This window comes from Helianthus annuus, chromosome 3 (genome assembly GCF_002127325.2).
Source record: "Helianthus annuus cultivar XRQ/B chromosome 3, HanXRQr2.0-SUNRISE, whole genome shotgun sequence".
Taxonomy (NCBI): Eukaryota; Viridiplantae; Streptophyta; class Magnoliopsida; order Asterales; family Asteraceae; genus Helianthus; species Helianthus annuus.
In genome coordinates, this window is record NC_035435.2 from 139349833 (window position 1) to 139357390 (window position 7558).

The following is a 7558-nucleotide window of genomic DNA, read 5'->3' on the forward strand; positions in this document are numbered from 1 at the left end:
AGCCCGCCAACTAAACCAGTGGTTTGAAAACAGAAGACTAAAAACTGCAGAGTTACTACTGAGGATTTTCAAAAATATTTACACAAAATAGTTAGCATGCTCCTGCAGATTTTCATAATATCCTAGTTCAAATATATTGTCAATATGCAGAAGTGCAGAAAGGCTCTACAGATAAAATCATATATGGTTGTATAAAAGTTGTTAGCAAGTTAATAACAAAGTCATATTATGTATAAGCAACATAAGTTGTCATTTAACATACCTGTAAATAATCAACTACAACAGATGCATAAAAAGCAATCGATTGTTTATATCATTCATACATTGAAGATAGTAAACATGATGTAAATACTCAACTGCCTCAGTACAAAACCATCTCTTTGTAAGGATTCTATCAAAGTTTATTAAGAGATATACAACATACAAGAAGGCGCCTTATATTTCTCATCTTGAGCTGTCATCTTTTCATCAGATGCTCAGTCCACATGTATGCTTTAGTGGTGTGCTCAGTATAAATGACGCTCTTCTAAATACTTGTTAATACATAATATAGCAAGCCTGGTCCAATATTAAAGAAAAATAATGTCCTACAACTAATAATAATTTATAGTTCCACAAAGAGAACAAGGAACAAACAGAAGAAGAATGTATTTGACCAGTCGAGTTTTGCTGCAAAATTGACTCCCTTAAGTGGATGCATTGAGAACTCAATAATATGTGGTACCTAGTCCCTTTGATATGTCTCAGAAAGGATCTGAGTGAATGCAAAAGGTAAACACGAAATTTTATTAAAACAGAGTCAAAACAGAACTGTGACTCAGTGAGGACCTTAGTGAAAAAATTTCAAGAGTTGCATACTTTATGGGAAAAGGTTATTAAAGCAACCAGCAGCAGGATCATGAATTTGTACACTTATTCCACTGATCCCAAACAAATATTATAATATAATATTCAAAAAATGTGAAGGATATTAAGAATTGCTTTGCTTATAATAAAACCGATTAATGGGTTCATGTTTACTTATTGTCTGGTTAGAAAAGGAGTAGATAAAATCTGTGCTGAAAATGAAAAAATTAACAATGTTTTGGAGGGGTGCGCCAGGCCTAGGCAGTAGTGCAACACCAAGGCGACGCTCAAAGACCCCAATAGCAAGCTATTGTGATGGGCCTTTCCCCATAAAAAAATAAGATTAATATTGAGTGGGCCGATGGCCCACATATCAGATATTAAACTGATAAGAACAGATACTACACTTGATCTTAGCCAAAAGGCCGAGAAAGGTATGCTTATTCCTTTATTGGGCCGCTGTTTATATAGGCAGTTCTTCATATATGTATTCTTCACTCAGTCGATGTGGGACTGTGAGTGACTTATATCAAGTGTTTCTGCCCTAACTCAGGGACTTATATCAAGTGTTTCTGTGGATATGGAATAAAGACAATAAAGCACAGAGTAACGAATACAAGTCATCCGTAAACTTCGATATGTTACACAAAAGACAGGATACAACATTATGACGACTATTCATGTCCTATTACGGAATAACCAATCATCCAACACCGACAGTATGAACTTGTACACAAAGTTCTAAAATTACTGAAGTTAAACTTGCATTTTAAACAGGAAATACTATGATCAGATACAATATGATTTGCAGGACAGAATCGATTGCAATTGATACACTCCTAGACTCATTTAGCACAAACTTGAACGTCACTCTCAATATCCATCATTTAACTTTAGCTACAGTTAAACAAAAGTAGAATGATAATTCAGATCATTATACAATCCATGTGAGTTCATCAGTTTATTAAAGATATCATAATAATACATACGGAAGACATGATATGTACTATCTTTATGACTAAAAAATCAACTACAAGCAAGTTTATAATGTCAGTGGCTTAAAGAGATGTGCCAAACAAACAATAAAGCTATGGAGGAGTAGAACTTGGCAAAAATATGTGATAAATTACAAAGCAAATTTCTTCTCTGACGTTTAACCCATCATCCATTCCAGTTACCCGAATATATATTAATCTGTATTACCAATGAAAAAGAGACCAACTCAAAGAAGACCATCATAACGGCAAATTCCAACACATGGAGTTCACATGTAAGACTATAATAACAGGAAATTCCAACTCTGAGTCTGACTACATGATTTTCATAATGCGGAAATTACTACATGATATTACGGAAGACTTTAGCTGCAGGATATTGTAATGTTTAAGAATCTTATTTAAACTTCAATTCAATGATGATAACAAACTGAAATTTCATCAAGATGATAGTCTCAACAGTTGGAGCACACATGCACATTATTCCTGGTAACTAAATGAAATAGGATTGTTACATCACTATAGCGCGATTATGCATATACCATAGCAATAGGTTTACCAAATACTAATGTTTGTTCACCTAAGAAGCTTACCTATGACTGCGCATGAGACATGTCATGTAGACATGCATGGAAAAGCCATATTAGTGCCAAACAAGTTGAGGCATAATATTGTACTATCAAATTTTAGGCAAAATAACATATGTAGTCAAAGATATTTAATGTATTTCCTACTTGACTTTGATGGCAGTATTATATAGTTTTTGGAGGGAATCCCTAGATTAAGCACATTTAATAGTTTCTAAAAGTTAGTTAAAACTTTTAGTGTTGTCCATTTGAGAGAGTATCCAGCACACTTTTAGTGTTCTCTCATCTTCTTCTTTTAAAATACAGTCCGGTAAATCAAACATCAGCACAAAAAAACGCCTAAATAACCAGTAATTAACAAGCAGATTAGAAACAATTACCAAACACTAACATGACAAAAGGAACAGAGGGAAAATTTAGGTTAAAGAATTTGCAAATGCAAGTAAGAAACAACCTGATCAAATGAATATTATACTGATTACGAGTAACAACTCCTGAATGTCGTCGAAGGCGCCTGTAATTGGCGTGTGATACCGACTTGCAATAATTTGTCCGGTAAATTACAACACACTGTCAATAAATCAAACATCAGCACCAAAAACACCTAAATAATCTATTGATTGATGAGAAGCAATTAACAAAAAATTACAAGAAAAAAGGAATAGAGAAAAATTAGGTTAAAAAATATCAGAATCGGCAAATGCATGTAAGAAACGACCTGATCGACTGAATAGCATACTGATACGAGTTAGATCTACTGAATGTCGTCGAACACATATGATGCACATTTCTGTTTCCTCGATCTCCTCCATAGCATCATGCAAGATTGAGCGTGAAACTGTGTTTGTGTGTGATCGTGATAGAGAGAGTGGTAACCGTGTGTGTTGGGATGATGGTGTGGGGTACCGTTGGGTTTTAAAGAGGGAAAGCGAGTCGCTTCATTTATTTTGTGTGATTTTTGACTTCAAAGTTACGCCACTTAATTTAAATTTTGATACACAATCACATACGAGAGATCTTATCTATACGATTTAAAATTGTAACAAAACGAGTTTACATTACTCACGCGTTGCAGCATGATATTGATTATCAACGTTTATTATTACTATGGGGGTGTTTGGGATTCCTTTCCAACTTCTCCTTCTCAAAAAGTCCTTCTCAAATCCAGAAGTGAGAAATCCTTACTTCTCAAAAACTCAAAGTCCTTTTTTTCATGGTGTTTGGAATTCCTTATGCTTCAAAAGTTCTTCTCAGATGATGTTTGGTTTCCTTTTCCTTCTCAAAAGTCCTTATGAGCTTCAAAAGTCACTTTTAAAAGGAATCCCAAACACCCTCTATGTCAGATAGAAGCGAAAACTTTTTGATTTTGTTCTCTAAGCAAGATGGTATTTGAAGACGATGCCATCTGTGGTTTAGATTAGAGTTGCAACCGAATCATGTTAATCAATTGCAAAAAAAAGTGACGCACCGTTTGAAGAAAGTGTTGGTGAATTAATTATCATATACATCATTTGTTAAGCATGTCGGTTGCAAAAAAAAAAAATATAACAATAAGTGATGCACCGTTTAACGAAAGTGTTGGTAATTTAATTACTTTATACATTCTTTCATTCTAAATATGTCGGTTGCAAAAAAAGTTATGCACCGTTTGAAAAAGTATTGTTACATCATTTGTTGTGCATGTCGGTTGAAAAAAAAAAAATCTCAGCTTTTGATTAAATTGATGCATCAACAAAAATAAAAATGTGGTGTATTAAATTATGTATTTGATATACAATTGCACAGTAGTTACAATATTATAATGTATCATATTTAATTAAAGTTTAGAGTAAATTACTTGGGCACTGTAATTTATATATACATAGTCGCTCATTTCATAGGAAATTTTATTGCATTTCATAGGGAAGAGGCAGACCCAAACTGATATGGGATGAGCAGATTAGGCATGATTTACTAGAGTTGCATCTTTCTGATGACATGGTCCAAGATAGGACTTCGTGGAGGCGTAGGATTAGGGTTAAGGACTTCTAGAGGATATTGCAGTATAGTCTTAGGTGTATTTTAGGGACGTAGGTTTTTCTTATTCTTTAAGTGACTTTACCCGTGATTGTCTTCTTGTGTTTATGCCCAAATGATGTTGTATGTTATTATACATGATTTACATTATATTGTGTCACTCTAATCACTTTCTTGGTATTGGTGACTTCTTATTTATATATTCTTTGACTTGGTGTGTTGGTATGTTGTTCGTTTTGGAGCCGAGGGTCTCTCTGGAAGCAGCCTCTCTATCCCTAGGGATAGAGGCAAAGTCTATCTACATCCCACCCTCCCAGACCCTGTAAGTAGCTTTGCTATTTTGTTGTTGTTGTTGTTGTGTGTATATATATGAAGGGTTGCGACTTTTGTAATGGGCGTGATAATTTTTAAAGTAGTTTAAAAGTTTGTTACTTTTTGAAGGGGTGTGATATATTTAAGAGTTGTGACTTTTTCTAAGAGGTGATATATTTAAAATTAATTTGAAGTGTTGTGACTTTTCGTATGTATATATAAGAGGGTTTTTTTTATTGTAAGGGACGTGATATGTTTAAAAGTAGTTTATAGAGTGTGACTTTTTGAAAGGGTGTGATATATTTAAAAGTTGTGACTTTTTGTAACGGGTGTTATATATTTAAAACTTATGATTTTTTGTTTGGGGTGTGATATAATTAAAAGTAGTTTGAAAAGTTGTGACTTTTTTGAAGGGGTGTGATATATTAAAACCTTTCATCCAAACCATTGCCTCTATATCCAAACCATTGGGTATATATGTGGTTGTTTTAAAAGTCGCAATCTTTCATTCTAGAGAGGCAACCCAAGTTGCTTTTTGTAGAGTTATATAATATTCATTATAATGGTATTATACTGATAAGCCACCGTACCGTTGGATTTAGAAAAAGAAAGTGAATATGTAATAAATAGAAAAGGGATTAGAGAAGGGTTATAATATTGGCACACTTTGCCAAACTAAATCGATGCCATTAGGGTAACTTCAGTTTCCAAGGTCAGTTAAAGGTTAATACTGTCTTCACATGCTCTTCTAATATGCATCGTATAGGGCTATACGATGCGTATTGGTAATCGGTTGTCTATTAACCCTGACAAGTAAAATGGCTAGATGGTCCCTATGGTTTTGTATAGTGACCTATACTCCCCAACTTTTTGAAATTACACAGGTGGTCCCTGTGGTTCAACAGTTTGTTACTCGGATAGTCCCTGGAATGGATGGAGGTTAGTTTTCTCTATTAAGTTCATCTAAAATTACTTATTTACCCCTCCCTATAAGAAATAAAAAAACCAACATGGATTATTAAAAGTGTGGGGCAACCTTATTCACCCATCCCTTATAAACAACCGGCCACCATTACCGTAGCCACCCAAGAACTCCGATCACCACCGCCCAAGAACTTCGGTCACCCTCTCTGATCAACTCCTCCACCACGGCCAAATAACTCCGATCACCACCACCCAAGAACTTTGTCACAACCCCCGATCCCTAGTTCCCGGGAACGGGCGGCCGTGAGCCAGTTTCGGTGGTATCACATTTATTTATCCAATTTGGCAGCGGAAATTTTCATCAGGACCGTAGTTAGGAAATATTTAATCAGAGTAAACCATCATGTTTTATAACATTAAACATATGGGTAAAACCCAAGTTTTCAATACACACATTTCATAGGAATAAATCCTATTTATTTAATAAAAACATCCGTTTTATTTTTAGGTAACTTTATTGCCACTTTTCCAAGCCTCTAGTGCTGTCCAGCTGGCTTCTATTTGGCTTTCACATTTTGTTACCTGAAACGCGTTTTAAAAACATTTTGTCAGTGGGAAATACTGGTGAGTGAATCCCAGTTTAATCAGGTTTAAATAAAATTCACAGTGAACAGTATTGAGGGTGATCCCGCAATTACATTTGTTTCCAAGTTATATCAATTATCACCCGTTGGTACTGTCGACACCCGACTTGTGGAAATGTTACTCCTTAACCAGGTTGTAACCAATTTTGTATACAAAACCCCAACATACCCACGATAATTGTATTCTTACAAATACTCAATAACTGTCATTCGCATGAAAAGGTATTTAAGGTTTTGTAAAAACAGTTAACAAAAAGAGGATTACTCACATTGCTGTCTTAGGTTATTCTTTAGGGTTTCCTGGTGAATATCTATAATTTACACAAATGCACGTGTGTTAGTATAATAACCCATTTTAACATTAGTAATACCCTCCCCGAGACGGCATTCCAACGACTACGTCGGGCAGAACCACGACAGCCGTTACGGAACCCTAGATCAATCGGGCAGCGTATCTAATACGTCTCCAAGGGTTATAATACTTACATCGTAGCAGAACCTCGCTATATTAGGGGGTATAATGCCCGGGTATAGTAACGCCACTACAGAAAATTAAGAAAGAAAGAAAGGGAATGAACGACAGACTGAAGGCTCGTTGCCTTCTATTTATAGTGCTGAATTCGGACTTCCTCGCGGCCCGCGTGGGATATGGGCAGGGCTTATGTGGCCCGCATTGACTCCGGTCAACTGCGTAGCTTGGCCTGGTCATCGTATAGCTCCGCCGTGTGTTGGGCCACGTGGCGGCCCAGGGCTGCGCCACAATTCAGGACACTCGCGGCCCGCATGGACTTAAGCGAGATCATACGCGGCCCGCCTCAGCTTATCTTTTAGGGTTTTTAATTTATTTTATATGTTATATTGTATTTTGGGCTCGGTTTTCACATAAGGGGTGCATATAAAGACATGTTGAGACATTTAAAGATATATTAGGGTGTCAGAACTATTATGAGGGTGTCGGTTTTACCGAGGGTTGTTATATCCTCCCCACCTTGTTTTAGAGCTCGTCCTCGAGATCTACTGGAACAAGTGTGGATATTTCTTTTGCATTTCTGATTCAAGCTCCCATGTGTACTCAGGTCCTCTTTTGGAGTCCCACTTCACTTTGACCAGAATTAATCTCTTATGCTTGAGATTCTTAATTTTCCTATCTTCAATCTGTAGAGGTCTCTCTACAAATTTGAGTTGTTCATTTACCTCTATATCCTTGAGAGGTACTATGAGTGATTCATCAGCT

The 7558-nt window shown here is 35.9% G+C and overlaps 1 long non-coding RNA gene and 1 other non-coding gene across 2 annotated transcripts; both read right to left on the reverse strand.

The window, feature by feature from the left end:
• Positions 1-1082: 1082 nt before the first annotated feature.
• LOC110929896 lies at positions 1083-3479 on the reverse strand. Its single transcript, XR_004889934.1, has 2 exons — positions 3147-3479; positions 1083-2998 (listed from the first exon to the last, which is right to left on the reverse strand). It is a non-coding gene; the product is annotated as an uncharacterized LOC110929896 (long non-coding RNA).
• LOC118491070 lies at positions 1088-1284 on the reverse strand. Its single transcript, XR_004890293.1, has one exon. It is a non-coding gene; the product is annotated as a U2 spliceosomal RNA (small nuclear RNA).
• Positions 3480-7558: the final 4079 nt, after the last annotated feature.